The sequence below is a fragment of the Cucumis melo genome, chromosome 3 (genome assembly GCF_025177605.1).
Source record: "Cucumis melo cultivar AY chromosome 3, USDA_Cmelo_AY_1.0, whole genome shotgun sequence".
NCBI lineage: Eukaryota > Viridiplantae > Streptophyta > Magnoliopsida > Cucurbitales > Cucurbitaceae > Cucumis > Cucumis melo.
In genome coordinates, this window is record NC_066859.1 from 18,795,718 (window position 1) to 18,815,235 (window position 19,518).

The window sequence follows — 19,518 nt, forward strand, 5'->3', positions numbered from 1 at the left end:
GTGTTCTACAACACCATCATGGTTGTCTTTACTCATTATGTGCCCATAATAGCTAACTCATTGATAGGAATAAAGCTAATGGTTTGCTCGCATACATACATACAATCATCAAACATGAAACATTAGTTTAGAAGCCTTCTTTTCAAATAATCAAGTGTAAACATCCACAACATTACAATACGTGTTAAACATTTGACAACAATACAAGACTCAAAAAGAATGTTTTCAAAACATTATTCTGTTTTTTAGAAAACCACTCACAAAATACAAAGTTTCCTTCCTTTCAGAATGCCTAACTACAACTCCCTTCTTCTCACCTAGTGACTTCCTCGGCAGCTCAACATTTAGTAAATTGAGATATCAACACTTTCTTCAGATCCTTCAATCCTATTTTATACTAATCCTAAGTTGCATTAGTCATCCTTAAGCTTCTCTTAGCTTGCCAACTCCTACTTAGCACTTTACACGTGTCACTTTACTTAACTTTCAAGACCATGCTTAATCCAAACTCAACACATAATTAGCTATTAAATCAAGATTATAGACATTTCCTTGAAATACTTAACTTTCAACACCGACTCTCTCATCGCATTATACCAAGACACCTAACTCTTTTTGCATCAGAACGCCAACTTACCTACGTCATTACTTGGACGCAAACTTTCTTAATTGTGTCGCCTAACTTCAACGCCAAATTCAAAACATCTACTCTAAGTACTATCTTCTACAAAGATCAAAGCTCTTCTATTTCGAGCTCGGGCCTCACAATCTATGAAATCTTCAAATTTTTAACACGTTACTTGACATTTTTCCTTAAAATGGTCATTACGTCAAAAACGTCAAGTAAAAGTTGCAAATGTCAAGTAATCCAATTTTAGTGTATGGCATCAATCTAATTTTGCCTACTCAAAAATGATTTGAGAGTTTGTTGATATGGAATTTAACATTATCTCACACTTTAGGAGTATCTTTAATGTGTAACCTTTTGGTGGGTAGATTGTTAACAACAGTAACGAGTATATTAATTAGATCAAATTCTGTACTTTAATAAGGCAATGGATCCCAAAGACTTCATACTTACATTCTTTAAAAGGTTTCAATTTGTAAACACCTAAAAGCAAACCAACACAAGCCTCTGTTGTGAGATCATTGTTAGATATTAATAAGCTAGATACATTATGTATATCACTTTCCTAGATATGTTTCTATTTTTAAGAAACATGCATTTCTAGATACATATAATTGCAAAAGAACATGAGTTGTATGTATGCATGTACTTCATTTAGTTTGTGTCTTTTAGGAAGTGTCTCTTGAATACTTTATAAGGAGTTCATTTCCTTCCTTTGTAGACAAGATAAAATAATCAAAATCAATGGAAGAATTGAAGTTCATAAAAAAGTGAGTTTCAAGAGAACAATATTCTTCTCTTGTGTGTTCCTAAGCTTTCTAAGAGAGCACGTTTTTCTCTTAAAATTTGTGAGATTTAGAATGAGTTTAGAGTGGGCTTGTCAATGCTTCCAACAATCATGACTAACCTTGTTGGACTAGTGATTATAAAAGGACAAATGACAGAACTAGGCTTGCTTGCCAAAACCTTGATTATTTATCATCAACAATACCAACCTTATAAGGTTCAAGGAAACATCATTTAAGTGGTTAACAACAATATTTTTTATTAGATGATCTATTATTCGTATACCTTATCAATAGGGCAAAAATAATAAATTAATGATAGTTAACTCTCATTTTTAATATATGATAGTTAATTAACATGCAGTAAATCAATTAAAACTTAATATTACTAACAAACTACTTAATAAAATTTAAACATATTATTAATAGCAATATATCGTCGATGTATATATTAGTGTGACTAAATGATAGACATGTATAAATGATAGATGTCGATCACTAATAATAATAGTCTATCATTATCAACATACAAAAATTCTATATCAATACTAGTCATAAAAATAGTCAATCAAACATGTAAATGTGGCTGATAATAGACATAAAATATTGGATCAATATTTTTTTTTTTTTGAAAAAAAACCATCATAAGATATAAATTATCTGATTGATATATACATGAAAATTGTCCATCAAAGAGATTGAGTGCAAAGAGATTGTGAAAAAACATTGAAAGAATCATCGCTGCATAGAAGCCTACGACATACAGCTAGAATTAAAAAGTGTTTGTGAAGCATGGTCGGGTAGATTAGAGAAAGATCAGGTAGTTTGAGGGAGTGTATTAACAAATGCACTCGTAAAATTGCTAAGTTCAATATGAGGGATAATAATTGTAGACTAATTTCTTTTTCATCCATTCCTTTGTCACTACTGCTAGTTCGTCCCGTGCCCCAAAATATTTCTGGACCAAAGAGGAGGAGTCCACCCTCGTTGAGTGCTTGGTCGAGTTGGTGTCCACCAGTGGGTGGAAGTTAGACAATGATACGTTCAGACCTGGTTATTTAAGGGTTGAACACATATAAGGATAATATAATTATTTAAGGATATATATTATTCTTTGAAAGAATTTTAATTAATTATATGTTTTGGTATATAATTAATTGAATTTAAGGATAAAATAATTATATTATAAAGATAATGTAATTATTTAATGTTATTATATTTTTTGGAAGATAAAGTGAAGTGATTGGAGAGAGGAAGAATATTTGTTTTAAAAGGGGGATTTAATGGGTTTTAAATGAAGTGAGAGAAGATTTGATTGGTTTAATTGGGAAAATAAGGAAAAGAAAAAGAAAATAATAATAATTTATTGTTATTATTAATCAGGCCTTGGGAACATCATCATTCATCATCTTACTCAGACCCTAATCTCACAAACCCTAGCCACCCCCTTTGCACCGTCACCTCCGTTCACCTGTCGAAGCCCAGCTGCGCCATCCGTTCACCTGCATCGTCGTCCGTCGTGCAGCAGCGGTGCCATCGAGCCGTCTCCGTCCGTAGTCAAAGCTCCATCCAGCCGCTTCGGAGAACGCCACGAACCCAAGCCACACCTTTGCCTGAGTCGTTCAAAGTCATACCCGAGCCGCGCCAGCCATCCGCGTGAACCCAAGCCAGTGTCTGAGCCGTGCGCACCTATACAAGCCACCAAGTCATCTGCATGCCTTAGCCTGAGCCGAGCCAAGTCGTCTAACCATTTTTTAGCCATCTAGCTTATTTCTTTGGCTTTTTCGCCTATTTTGGTAAGTTTTGATCAGGTTTTTGGCATACCCATCAAATATTAATTTTGGACTCTAATTAAATAATTTTTTTGATTTATTTAGTTAGACTTTATCTGGAAGTTGAACTGTGGATTTTTTCCTAACCAAGGATAAGTTGGTTTCGACCTCGACTTTGGGTAAGTTAAATTAACTGGATTTTTGGATCCTTAGTCAAATGTGAGTTAAGTTATCGAACTTAGTATTTTACCCTTATTGTTTAGGATTATTCCTTGGAAGCTTGACCTTGCTGTTAGGATTATTTTTCGTTAAGCTAATCTCTAGGTTTAGGAGGCCGCATGTATTTATGGTTATGCATTAATGATAGCTAAAATGCATAAACTGATGCTATTGATAATGATTGTCATTATATGGGTGATTGATGATGATGGCTGATATTATGTTTATAGCTGGTATTATATTGATGATGATGACTGCGTTATGTCTTTGATGACAATGTTTGATTAAAAATGATATGATCGATACTTATGCCATGTTTATGATGATGTATGTTATGTTACATGTTATGGTTAGGTTATGCTGTTAGCTTTAGCTATTAGAGTCGTACCCATATAGGTGTCCCTCGAGATCACCACCTTTTATGACTGTGTAGTCCGACGAGCTCACCAGTCTAGTATGACATAGACATAGACATGATTATGGGTGATTCGACGGGGTCACTCACAGCCCGATTGTCTTAGTGTTTCCTTCGAGTACATTAAAGATCAGTTTGTCCTAGGTGTTCCTTTGGGTTCACCGAAGACAAGATATGTTCCTAAGGGATCACAGATTGCACGTGTTAGGAACATGCTAGTTTAGGGGTACCACTTTACAGGGCTCTAATAAAAAGTTAACAGCACCTAGCGAGACTAGTAGTGGGTCCCTTACTAAGTATATTTTTATACTCACTCTTTCTTGTTTAGTTTTACACGCAGAGGTAGAGGTAAAGGCAGAGGGAACTTGGCGAATGACAAGAAGTGACAGTGGCGAGCCATAGGGACCATTTTGCTTCCGTCTTATGTCATTTGATCAGATGCACTTTCTATTTTATTTTAATTTATTTTATTTATTTTTCTTTAAAACTAGATAAGGCTCGAGTTAGGATTTTATTTAATTTTATCTTTACATACATTTGTTTATGATTTTTAATGAATCTTTGAGGTTTTGTTTTATTTTCTGTCGTTAATTTAAGAAATTTTATTTATCTTTTAATTAGTAATGATTTTGGCTTAGTATAAGAAGTTGGGTCGTTACATAATCCTTCCCCCAAACACAAACTATTATAACACTAGTTTTATCATAACACTAACCCTTCTTTAACCCAACCCTTTCCCCAAACGGCCCCTAAATATTTAATCATTTAGATTTTATTTTTTTTCAGTTTTTAGTGGAAGCTTGAAGAAAAATAAATTAATTAATAATAAGAAAAAAAAAAGTTAAAAACCCAACACACTAAACTCACTTGTTTGAAATGTGGATTATTAGAACCAAAAACCTTACCAAGACACCTGAAACTAAGTTTAAGTTTCACTTATGTGTTGGATTGTTGATGGTCTAAAGAGTTTTTGTGAGATAAATGATATTTAAGGGGTTGCTAAAAAAAACAATAGAGATGTTGTAGATCTTTTAGTTTTATCTACGAAGATAAGGCTAAAAAGAAGTAGTGGCTAAGGAGGCTAGAGTTTTGGATGAAGAAAATGAGATCGGGAGGTTATGTAATAAAAAACCAACCTAAGTTTCTTTTTTCTTGTGGCTTTTTCTTTGTGTCTTATTTATAGCCAAAATCATTTCTTCAAATGACTAAAAATTTAAATGGCTATTTTTTTTATTATTATTATTTGAAATAATATTAACTTTGGCCTACACCTCTTTAGAAAAAGTTATTTTTTATTTTAATCTTAAAAAAAGAACTGATTTCTTTTCGATAAGCTCTAACCACGCATGTAATAGGCCATCCCATCTTCCGATTGTCTCTATGAAACAATCGGGGGGACAGTAAAGATTAGATCAAATGAGAAAGGAATAATAGTAGGGTTATGTGATAGATACTATCTTGATTCTCTATTTTGAGACTTTCTACTTAATGTAATGAAATGCAGGACAAAAAAAGAAAGACTAGGTCTTATTATTCCTACATGTTACTAACATTCTTTTGATACTTCCAAGAGTTTTTCTGCCTCTTTTATTTATTTGTACTGAATTTTTTCGATTATACTAGAAATTATATAATAACTTGGGATAATTCGATTTTTTGTATTGTTTCATCAATTCCCGAAAAGCTAATCATAGGTTCTTCTCTCCATCGGAACAATAGGGTCGTTATGCTCATTACTAAACTTGTTGAACAACATTTAGTATTTATCCACCTACCTTAGTTAGTCTAACTAATTGATTTAGTTACTTTAATCAAACTGGCCACAAAACTTTAAAAGTAGTTAAAATAACATTTTTTTAAAATAAAATAATAAAAAAAAAAGAGGTGTTTAATCACATAAATAAGGAAAAGTTAATCTAATAATTTAATTAATTTTAAATAAAGCCAGACAAAAAATATGTGGCTACAAATATATATTTTCAATATATAGATCTCTTTACAGATATATGGGTGCTTCGTTCTTAAATTGTATAAGAAATGACAATCTGCAATTGAATTTTTTTTTACAATAGATAAATATATAATTGGTTAAATTTCATAAATACAGCAAAACATCAAAATATTTACAACGTATGTAACAAAATCAAAAAGTCCAAAAAGCCGATAATATATTTTCATAAATTTCATATTTTTCCTTGATATTACAGACGATTCATCACTTCTCTTTCTTCTTCCTCTTTGTGATTTATCCATCTTCTCTTGTAGATTTCTTCAACTCCTTTTCCATATTCTTTCTTCTACTTTTATTATTCTTTTTCTTTCTTTCTTTCTTTCTGCATCTTATCTTTCTTTCTTCCAACTCCTCTTCTAGAATATCATGATCGTTTAAATATCACTTAGATATGATCTAAACGATCGCTTACCTAGTCAACACGATCGTTTAGATTTGAAATCTTTTTTCCATCGTTTAAAAAGAACTTCACAATCGTGTGGATATGATCTAAACGATCGTGTACCATAGTCAACGCAATCGTTTAGATTTGAAGCTCTTTTTCCATTATTTAAAAGGAACCACACAATCTTGTGGATATGATCTAAACGATCGCGTACCATGTTATCCCGATCATTTAGGGTGGTTAACACGATTATTTAGATTTGAAGTATTTTTTCATCTTTAAAAAAATTACACGATCTTGTAACAATGATCTAAACGATCGCGTACCATAGTCAATCCGATCATTTAGAGTGGTCAACACGACCGTTTAGATTTGAAGCATTTTTTCCATTGTTAAAAAGAACTACACAATCGTGTTGATACTATCTACACGATCATGTATCATTTCCTACACGAGTACGTATCATGGTCGTTTAGAAGAAGAATTACATGCATGCGTGTAGCCGATAAATAAGGTTTAGGGTTTAGGGTTTAGGGTGTTGATTGAGACATTTTTGGTATTTTCCATTGTAGGCTTGTGGGTTTTTTTTCTTTTTCAAAATTATTCTATATATACAGTGTAGTATTTTTTCGGTTTGTTATATTTTTTAAATCCCCTCAATATAATTATGTAATTACATAATTATAAAAATCATGTAATTAAATAATTATAAAAATCATGTAATTACATAATTATAAAAATCATGTTGTGACCTAAAAAATAATGACACTGAAGAATTGTCGATATATAAGCAATTGTAACACAACAAAAGTGTTATGAGAGTACATATGTAAATTATGTAAACAGTAATAAATTGTTACAAAAATTCAATCCATGACACAACAAAAATGCCATCAATAACGGAAATGTTACAGAAATTAATATACCGATTTGGACCTTGATAGTGACAATTTCATTGTGTCAAAGTACAATTAAAACAGTGACAGATAGTAAACTTAGGAGAAGTTGATTATTTGTTGGGTTTAATGTCCTAAATCTCGTGGTCTTATAGTTTGTGATTGTATATATTATACAAACTCTTTATTTATCTAATAAAATATTTTATTTTATTTGACATTTAGTTGCTTTAACCCATAAAACCAATAAACTAACATCCAAGGTTATCTTCTGTAACCTAAACATGTATGTGGAGACATACAAGCGGATCATGTTTAAGTAATAACCTAAATGGTCTATAGTAAATGGATAAGGCTGGATACCTTATCATGGTGACGCTACGAATACAGTCTACTTTGTAGTTGTTACAATTATTCTAAATTACCACAAATGATTTGATCCTAATCATTCATGTCGAGACATTAGAGCAGGGGTATTCTATACAAAGAGTTTGTATAAGGGTAGACTATGAAATGAATAATCTCTCTTATTAACACCGTTACTAGTTGAGACTACATTTCACCAGGATAACCATAGGTGACTTGACCTGAATCCTGAGTGAGTTGTGAACTCTTACCTATGAAGGCGATCCTTTGATTTGCATGGGTGAGAGTGGCCTATGTAGCCGACTCAATATGCCTACCATTTTGGGGATTCGTTTGATTGGGGAGCTGGAAACACACCTACACAAGAAGAAATTCTCTCTTTCTTTATAGATAGAGTAAGTAGAGAAATCTCTCTCTTAAGGACTAATTCTAGGGCTTGAACAATGTGGCGCCACATTCTCTCTTGGCTTGAGAGGAGTTCAGTTATAGTAGAACTATAATTATTGTTCACTAGAGGAATCAGTGGTACTTAAGGAGTTAGATATAATTATAGGGGCAAAATGGTAATTTTTGGCCTAACTGTACTTACGAGCCATTTGTAAAGGGTCATTGCACTGTAGATTGGTTATATCTAATGGACATAAAAATATATCTATAATAAGAAGAGTGCAACTATTAGTCTTTAGTGGAATGACTAATAGTTAATGAATAGATATTAATTTAATTAAACAGTTTAATTAATTAATCTCATTTCATTGGAGCTTCAATCTGTAGGTCCATAAGGTCTCCTTGTTAACTTAATAAGAATAAATGAGAATTAAATTTATTTTGGTTTAATTTGAATTGTTCAATTGATTAAAGGGAATAAATTGTATATGATACAATTAATATAATGTATTTGATATATTATAATGTAAAGTTTTTATGAGAGAAATTAATATTTGAATATTATTCAAATAATAATAATATGAATAAGATTCATAAATAAACTATATGTTAAAATTAATATGGATTTGATTCATATTAGAACTATAGATCATATGAGAGATCTAAACCATTGGTTATATTATATATGATATAACATAAAGTTTATATTATATGAGATATATTATAGATTAAATTTATTTTTATTTTATTTTATTTTAATTAATATAGTTTTTTAAAATAAATAAATAAAATAACTCTTTCTACGTGGGAAAGAGAGAGGAAGTTATTTTGATAACTTCCCCCTCCATATCAATGGTTAAGATTTGATATTAAAAAGAAAGAGAAAGATTATTTTTAAGTGCTCTCTCTGTTATTGATTAATCGATCTCTCTGCATTCCAAAAAAAAAAACAGAATTCTCTCAAAAACTTTTCCCTCACCAAATTACAGAAGCCCACAACTCTATGTGATTCTTTACCTGGAGAATAACGAGTAAGACTTCGTGGTGCTCTTGAAAGCTTGGAAGAAGTGTTCTTTAAGGTTCTACAAAGGTCAGTTTCTTTATACATTTTCCTCCATAGAAGCACAAAGGTTAGTTTCTTTACACCTTTTCCTCCATAGAAGCATGCTTAGGCATTTTGTTTTTCTTTGAATTTATTGGTTTTACAAATTGAATTTCACTTGCATAGCGTTCATACACTTCCACTTTGGGAATTCCATTCCTTCATTATTGAGATTAAATCAATGTCATTTAAGCAATATTAACGACACGTTTTTTATGTGTTATTAAATGTCCTATCTTTACAAAGGCATCAAGAACGCAAAATATGTGTCACGGAAATTGATTATAACACGTAATTTTGTCATTACATCTCAGTTTTTCAGTAGTGAACCATGAAAGTACAAAGACTAAAATGATATTTTAATATATATTTTATTACGGGATATTTTCAAAAAAAATTGACAAACTATTTACACTCCATAGAACGAAACTATTAACAGATAAAAAATTCTACACTTGATTTTCTATGAAATGTAAATATTTTGTCAAATGTTCTATTTTTTACAATTTCCCTTTTATTTATCGGTATACTTAAAATTGTATTTCTCATAAGTATCGATATATTATTGGTACATGTCATTCCTTTACTTTATATATGAATTTTGAAGAAGTGTTGTTATATTACTGGTATTGAATGTTATATACTTTATAAATTATATTTTACATTAGTAGCAATATTGCAAACAATAACACTGGTGATACACTTCAACTTAGTTTTATGTAATGTCATTGACATGTCTATTATTAATATATTTTTAGTAAATTGATATTCATGTATCATTCATATACATATATATAATTAAATTGTTATATCTTATATTAAGTGTTTTAATAAATTTGATACACAACGATTTACCTATTTAATTGATATCAATACGTATCAACCTTTATTGAGATGATATTTAAGTATACATCAATGTTTAAGAAAAAAATCACTCGTACACATGACAATTAAATACACAAACCATTGATATACTCTGGTTGCATGTTAATTAACAAAGAAATCTATCATTAATATGCGCACAAAAGGATTTTAAGATGTAGCAATGATGTACAAAACTGTACTATTATAAGGCTGATCACAGTCATTTACCCAAAAAAATTATAGTTTGAAACAAATAAATAAATGAATTAAATTAATTTCACGAGTAAAGGGGAAGTGCATGTGCACTTGTTGATCAAGTAATCCTATTAGCTATGATTAACAATGTTTTTTACAACATATGGACAAAAAAATCTATAGCAATTTTAAACTAAATGTAACCCAAGAGAGAACAAATTTAAAGAAATTGAGAGATTAATGAAAGTAAACTATTCTAACGGACCATATTCCAATATTGAACAATAATCCCAAACAACTAGTTGTTTATTTATTATTTTAAAGTAATTAACCTTACAACCAAAAAAAAAAAACAGCAAGGTTTTACTTTATTTATTGCATTTTAGCCTTGAACCATCGTTGGACTTAGGTAACCTCCATAAGGCAAAACTAATGGAGTCAAGGAAAAAGATCACGGTGATAACTTAGAAGGTGGAACTTTTGCTATCAATTTGCAATAAGTTTCAAGAATATGGAAGTCTTGGAGAGTAATTCCAAGTGAAGTAAGAAATTCAGATAAGCAATCACGACGAAAATTTAGAATTGCTTGGCAACAAGCTGAACGTATAACAACCAAACCATTATTTGTAATGAACGTCACTATTTCATTCCTACACGATTGAAGCAAAGGGTTAAAGCAATTCATCGTCGTGGTAGCGTTCAGCGCCATGCTACCGCCATTCAAAGCCATAGAGGTAGGAAGAACAAGAACTAGCAAAGAAATGAGAAAGAAGAGCTTGAAAGCAATGGAAGCCATTGTGTTGAAACACACAAGAATTGGATTTGTTTAATCAAGCAATTTTGTTTTGAGTTTAATAGCGAATATTTATAGATATTCTTAGTGTAATAATAGAAGGTAGGTTTTCAGGGAAGTTATGTGCATGGAGAAGGAAAAAAAAAAGATATAAGCGATATGTACTTTTACCATACATAAAACTTTGATATATTGATGATTATGGTACTTTCTATTTAATTTGGAAGAAACTTCAAAATAGAAATCTTGATTTTGATACCTTTTATTGCATGCTTAAGTTATAAATAAGAAAGTTCTGCAACTCAATCTAACCAAGATTTTGTGGTTAAGAACACAATTGAATTTACTACTCGAACCCCTCTCAACTTTATGATCTTTCTTATTAAGAACATCGGTAGATTTACTATAGGTCCAGGGGACTCATGCCGTCTTAACACTTCAAGAAAAAGAAAATCTCACGACTCCACAACCAATATAATTGTCAGGAGATGGTTAGTCTAGAAAATGCCCCTCGCCCGTCGTATAGCAGTCATTGAGAGTTGGTACTAACTCTCGAGCTTTGAGGACATTGTCAGGAGTTAGGGCGTAATATAGGAGCATCTGGAAATTAGTTAGAACTCTCGATGCATTCATTTACGCATAAGGAGATGGGCTTTAAATCTTGTAGTTCTCATTGTATGTAAACTTGTAGATTAATTATCTATTTAATAAATAATGAGTTGTTTTATTTATTTGCATCAATTCAATCCAATAAACTAAGATTTGTGGTTATATTATGTAAAATTAAACATGTATATGGTTGACAACACATTAAGATCGATCATGTTTAAATAATAACTAAAAGGTTTGTAGTAAAGAGATAAGGTTGGGCTTCTTATCTTGGTAACACTACAAATACGATCCACTTTGTTATTGTTACAAGAGTTTTAAAGAATTACAGATAATTTGATCCTCATCATTCATATAGAGACAATATGACTAGAGGTGTCCTATGTAAAGAAGTTGCTTTTAAGATCGAACCACGAAGAGTCTAATTTCTCTTTATAACACTATTAACTGATCAAGAAATAAACATTTCAATTGGATGACCATAGGTGACTCAATTGAGTTATGAACTCTTGTCTATAAGCCTGGTTCGTTGATATCTATTGGGTTTTATGTCCTAAAACTCGTGGTTTGTAAATGATGAACATATTCTATATATTATTTAATAAAGATGTTATTAAGGTGTTATTCAATGAAGTTGATGTTGAATAAGTATTTGTCATTATAACCATAAATCCAATAAAACTAAGATCTCATAGCTATAGTATGAATACTAGAACTTTATCTGCTGACATAAAAATGAATCCAGTTTGAGTAAATAGTCAAAATAGTTTATAGTATAGGGGTAAAGTTAGGTACCTTATTCTGGGGCACTATGACTGTCGTCCACTTTGTATTTAATATAAGCGATGTGATCCCAATCGTTCATATGAATGAGGGCATCTTGTTTCTTCAATTTATAATGTTGTTTACCATTTAAAATTGACAGTTTCATATTCGATGACCTAGGTAATTCAATCTTAATCTTAATTTAATTGTGTACTTTTGTTTATTCAAAATTATCCTTAAATCTACATGGGTGAGAGCAGCACGAGTTCGCTAGCTCAACAAACCCTCCATTTCAGGCATAAGACCAAATAACTAGTTGGGGACATAGGGTGCAAGAAGGAATTCACTCCCACCTACTTATTGGGATAGTAGAAAAGTTGCTCCCTTAAGTGTTGACTCCAGGTCTTCAACAAGGGGTCACACACTCTCATTAGCCAGAGAGGAACTCGATTTAGTAGTTAAACCATAAATTAATTATTCATTAGAGGATCAGTAGGTGCAACACCCCAAAAATAAGGTAATTCTAAATTTAATTATCTTAGTTAATTTTAATTATGTTGGAATTATTTGGGTATTAATTTGAGTTAATTGGTGAGGATTGATTGATTTTCTGGAAATTAAGATTTAATTAAATATTTATTTAGAAGAATATTTAATTAATTATTGAAATTTAGAATTTTTGTGTTATAAAAATTTGATCTAAGTTGTTTGATATTGGTTAATTGGTTTGGTGAAATTTAAGGATTTTGATTAACGGAAAAGAAAAATAATTATATTAAGGATAATATGATTTTTAAGAAATTATATGAATTTTGGGAAGATAAAAGAGATGATGTGATGGGAAGATTTAATGAGGAGAGAGAATAAGGTTTATTTGATTTATTTTTGGAAAAGGAAAAGGAAAAAAGATAATAATAATATAATTATTATTATTATTATTATTATTATTATTATTATTATTATTATTATTATTATTATTATTATTATGTTAAATAGGACCTTATGAAGCATGCCCCATACACTATTCATCATCTTCTTCCTCACAAAGAAACCCTAGTGGTCGCCCTTCCACCATTCCCGCCGCACGTTGTTCACTCTCCAATTGCAATGTCATCCACCACCAACTCAGACGAAGGCAAGCTACGTTCCCCGTCGTCTTTTCATCAAACCTTGACTTTCGTTGCAAAGTCTCCTATCGTTCGAAGCGTAGCCGTTTCGTCTCTGACTGCCATTAAACGTCTCGTCCCGTCTGCATCCCTCGTGTCGTTTCCATTTTGTATCGTCGAATATCCATTCTCTTTGTCGCGAGTAGTCACCTTTGGAAGACCCGAGCCCTTGCTTCCTTCGAAGTCGACGTCTAGCTGAACGAGTTCATCTGAGTCGTTCCCTTAAGCATGAACCGAGTTCCTCTATCCAAGCCAATACCGAGCTGCAATTCCAAGCCATCCTCTTTAGCAAGTCGCGAGCCTCTATACTTGAGTCGGTCCCTCATATTTAAGTCGAGCCAACTTGTTACAAGCCATTTGCTTTTGAGCCATCTTTGAGACTTTTTTTTGTGAGTTTTGATTGGGTTTTGAGTATGCCATCAAATATTAATTTTTGGTTTAAGAAAATGAATTTTTGGATTAAGTTGAATTATATTAAAGTTTGATTATTTTTTCATGAGGGTTCGTTTTACTAATTGTAATTGGAAGATTTATGGTGTAGAATTTTTCCAATCAAATGTTGAATTGGAATTCAACCTCAACTTTGGGTAAGTTGATTTAAGATGATTTGTTAAGGCCTTTAGCCAACTGTTAAATTTTTTAATTTAGTTATTTTTCTCCCTTACTGTTTAGGGCCTATTTGTTGGGAAGCTTGACCGTGACTGTTAGGAATAATTTTTTGTTAAGCTAATCTCTCAGGTAAGAGATTCTACTACTAGACCTTCGAACTGAATTTAAGAGCTTGCATGTAATTTTTCATTATGCATTGGTGTGGTTAAGATGCATAATGTGTTGATGTTGATGACTTATGTTAATGACTAATATTATGTTGATGTTAATGATTGATATTACGTTGATGATGATGCATGATATATTAATCACATGATTAAGGACGTTATGATTGATATTCATGTCATGTTTATGATGTTTATGTTATGCTACATGCTATGAATGGGTGTTCTGTTAACTTTGTCTATTAGGATCGTATCCATATTGGTGTCCCTTAGGATCAACACCTTTTTATAATTGTGTGAATTCAAAGGGACCACCAATCTATCATGATATGTAACTTTACGAGTGATCCAACGAGGTCACTTACAGCCCGATTCTTTTAGATGTTCCTTCGGGTTGATTGAAGATCAATTTCTCTTAGGTGTTTCTTTGGGTTCACTGAAGATCAGTTTCTCCTAAGTGTTCTCTTGGGTTTACCAAAGACCAGATGTGTTCCTACGAGATCACTAGATTACATATGTTCGGAACACGCCAATTTAGGGGTACTTCCTTATGGGACCCTAATGAAAAATTAACAGACACCTAGTGGGACTAGTAGTAGGTCCCTTATTGAGTATATGTTTATACTCACTCTTTCTACGTTTAATTTTTCATGCAAAGGTAAAGGAAAGCTGGCAAATGACAAGAAGTGACCGCGACTTGCCATAGGAAAACTTTTTGCTTCCGCTTTTACTTTTACTGTTTGGATTTTTAGTATTTGATTTTTCTTGTATTTTTATTTGCATTTATCAAACTCATGAGTTATTTCTAGGATTATTTTTTCTTTAAAAATTAGATAGGGCATAAACTAGGAATTTATTTTCTAGCTTTTATTTCTACATACTTTTAATTATGATTTATAAATGAATACTTGAGATTTTCATTGAAAATTTAGTGTTCTCTTCATTTTAAATGTGAAATTCTTTAGTTATTTTAGTAGTGATGACCTCAACTTCGTATAAAGAGTTGGATCGTTACAATAGGACTTATGGAACAAGAGGCAATCTCAAAGTTAAACGATAAATTTGACCCGGGTGCAATTACAAACAACCTGTTCATGATCGACTTACTATTTTTATTTATATCAAGTGGACAAAAATATACCTATAGTGAAAAGAGTGCAACTATTGGACTTTAGTGGAGTGTCCTGACAGTTAATGAATGTTGGTTAACTAGGCTAAAAAGTTTGACCTGTTAATCTCAGATCATTGGAGCTCATGATCTATAGGTCCATTAGGTGCTCGTACTAGCTCATATAGAAACAAACCTCACATCAATGTGATGAATAAATTTGAAATGTTCGGATTAGTTTATAGAGTAAAAGGTTGAAATATATTCGAGAGAATATTTAAGATATTTAAATATGATTTAGATATCAAAAAAAATTGAATTCAAATTCGTATTCGGTTACACATGGTTAGTGGAAAATATTGATTTATTATTCGATATTAATTTATAAGGGTAAAATAGTAGTTTTGATCTAATCGTTGTTATAAGCAATTGTGAAGGGTCAACTTGTTGTTGATTGGTTGTATCTATGGACACAGAAAAGTATCTACATATGGTGCAAAGTGTGCAATTGTAGGTATCTACGGGAATGACCTACACCCAATGAATGTTGGTTAATTTAATTTAAATGGTTTAATTAATTAATCTTGGATCAATAGAGCTTCTAATTTGTAGGTTTATTCATTGGGTTCTCTTACTAGCTCATTAAAAATTAAATAAGAAATAATTAATTTTAGATTAATTTAAATGGTTCAAAATTTATACTTTATAATATATTTGAGAGATAAAATATTTAAATAAGATTCAAAAATTATTTATGTGAATAAGATTCATGTAAAACTATAAGTTAAAATTAAAATGAATGAGATTCATATTAAAACATATGAGATGATGGTTTTTTAATATGACTCAAATTCAATTAAATATATGATATTTAATTTATGGGTATTTTCGAAGAAAAAATTTATGGGTATTTTCGAAGAAAAAAAAACAAACAAACAAATAAACTATTTACCCTTCATAGAAAGAAATCACTAAAAGATGTAAAACTACTACTGTAAGACCAGTAGTCAAGACCTGTAGATAAAACTTATAGTTAAGACAAGTAGTTAAAACTAGTAGTTAAGATAAGAAGTAAAATTTGACTAAGTGCCATAAAATAGACATTTTGGACAGTCTACGCGAGAAGAGGTAGGTTACTATACGAGAAAGGTTATGCGAGAAGACTTTTGAAAGGCTAGGTCATTAGAGTTTTTTTTTTTTTTTTTTTAGCGAAATGGAACTTGGCGAGAAGAAACAAGGAAACTTCTCAGAAATTTCCTAAATTTACTTAATGGGCCATGCGTAAGGTTTAAGTTAAGCATGATTAAGTTAAATCTTAAGATTACATGTGTACCACTAAGAACTAGGAGGCAGCGACTTATCAAGCGCTTAAGGGTGATTAAGCTTGTTTAAGGATTAGTATAAATAAGGGTCTTCAGCCAAATTATTAGTCATGGTTATTCTGAGAATTTAAAAGAGAAAAGTTTAAGTGTTGAAGTGTTGTCAAAGTGTCTACGCGAGAAGAAGAAGAATAAGAAGAGAAGCCTTTGAAGTTTAAGTAGCTAAGTAGTGTGACTGTTTTCTTCAAAGTATTTAAATGATTTCAAGCCTTCTTTATTAAAGTTTTTACTGATTTGAAGTGATGATTTTAATACAAATGTTTCTAAAGAGATTTCTAAGTAAAGTCTATTCTATGTTTAAAGCATGTTTATTATGTTTTAAAGCATGTTTTGGTGTTTCAATGATTACGAAATGGTGTTCAAACCTTTAGTTTACTTCCTATAAATGAGTTTACTGTTAAAGGCAGCCATGTAGCTAGAAAAGGACTACGTGGTGGAGTGAGCTAGCCAATGTAAAAAATGACTACATTGTGTTTAATGGCCTAAGCAACAAGAAAGAATCAGGATATTCTCGGATGCTGATGATGAAAAGGTCATCTCAGTAATCTAAATGTAGGATGATGAGTCCTTGCGTAGAGAATGATTCAGGATTATTGGCGGAAGGAATGACTTGACTAATGTGTGATACATGAAATGTGTATTGATTTGTTATGTTTGGCGAAATGATGTTTACAAAAGGTATTTCACAAAAAGGATTTCATAAAAACCTCACTGAGTCTTTTAGACTTATGTTTTAAAGTTTTACATTCCAGGTTCCAAGCGTTAAGGCTAAGTACAGGAAAAGTGAAAGGACTTGCTAGACAAGAAGAGGTTGTCAAGGCGTTTAGTTTAAACTCAAGTGTTGTACTTACGTAATTTATCTAAAGAGATGTAAAACGCTTTGTTCAAGTTAATAAAAGTATATGTTTGTGTTATTCCTCTTGCTAAGTTGTTTTATCGCCTAAATTATGACTATAGTTAAGAAAAGAAGGAGTATGCAATTAAGCAAAGCTTAAGGACCTAAAGATGAGTGTTCTGGCATTTAACACGTCAAGATTCTTAAAGTCACACCGCGTTTCGCATGGCGAGTTAGGATGTAAGCGGGACGGGGTGGGACAACTACACTTGATTTTTAAGTGTAAACATTTTGTCCACTTTCCTATTTTTAACAATTTCATTGATTATTTTATATATTAAATATAATTTAATATATATTTACATAATTTAAATAAAGTTAATTTAAGGAATTTTTTTAAAATATAACAAACAGGTAAAATATTTGCACTATATAGAACAATTTCGAAAACAAAAAACGCCTACAGGCTTATAATGGAAAATACCAAAAATATCCTAGTCAACACGCGATTAACCAGCCACACGCATCCGTGATTAATCTTCTTCTAAACAATCATATACTACAGCCTAAACGAATGATCTACAATCGTTTAGGTCATGATACACAATTGTGTAGTTTTTTTTAACGACATACAAAATGCTTCAATTTTAAACAATCATGTCGACCATGCTAAATAACCGTGTTGACTATGGTAATCGATTGTTTAGATTACTTCCACACATAGTGTAGTTCTTTTTAAATGATAGAAAAAGAGCTTCAAATTTAAACCTTCGTGTTGATCATGCTAAACGATTGTGTTGACTATGGCAAGTGATCGTTTAGATCATATCAATACGATCGTGTAATTCTTTTTAAACGATGAAAATATATAGGGCTTCAAATTTAAATGACCTTGTTGACCATGGTAAACAATCGTTTAGATAATGTCAAAATGATATTTAAATGATTTTGATATTTTCGAATATGAGAAAGATGAAGTAGCTTAAAAAAATCTTGTCGAAAATGGTGATGATAAAATAAGAGATCAAAACAAAAGAATAAAACGTTTAAAATAGAGAAAAAAAATCTGAAAGAGGGGATGAAGAAATCTGGAAGAGAAGAAATCACAAAGAAAGAAGAATAAGAAAGAGAAGTGGCGTAAGGGCAAACTTGAAATTTATGAAAATATTTTACCGGCTTCATGGGCTTTTTTTTTTTTGGTTACACGGGCCGTAAATATATTTGAGTTTTGTTACATTTATGTAAATTAATCTTGATTTAATATAGTTATATTAAATTAAGTGTTTTTTCAAAAATAGAACAAAGCATGAAAATATTTATATTGTATAAAACAGTTTTAAAAAATGAAAAACCTAGACCACAACGTGAAATAACAAAAATACCATAGCAATTAATCGATCATACACGCATGAAAAACGATTTTGTACTCAGTCTAAATGATCTAGTACCCTTCTATCTAGTCTAAGATTTTGTACCCTTGTATCTAGTTTAAACGATCTTGTACCCTTGTACCTAGTATAAACAATATTGTATCAAATCTAAATAATCTTGTATCCAATCTAAACGATCTACTAGTGATAGTAGTCTATAACTGTCCATTTGGAATAGACAATTGATCTACTAGTGATAGTAATCTATAAATGTCTATAACTATCTATTTACACTGACACATGACGTCACGTTGTGGTGGTGTGTACTCGGACTAATTTCTTGGAGGATGACACAAATTTGTGACCAAATAAGTAGTTACTCACTATCTCTCAACTTACCCATTTCATCATATATCAAATCCATTTTGTATCTCTTTCCTTTTTCCTAACTTGATTTCTAGTCTTTTCCTTTTCTTTCTTTTTTTTTTTTTTATCTTTTTCTCTTTTGTCATCACTTTAAAAAAAATGGTTAAATTTGTGTTTAATAAAACGATTAAATTGTAAGTTGTCTCTCCTCGACTTTCAAATTTGTGTTTAATAAAACAACTTTCCAATTCTTTTTTGTTTTTCTTCGTTTCCTCTTATTATACCATCAACTTACCCAAAAAATTATACATCATTATACATCTTTCGAT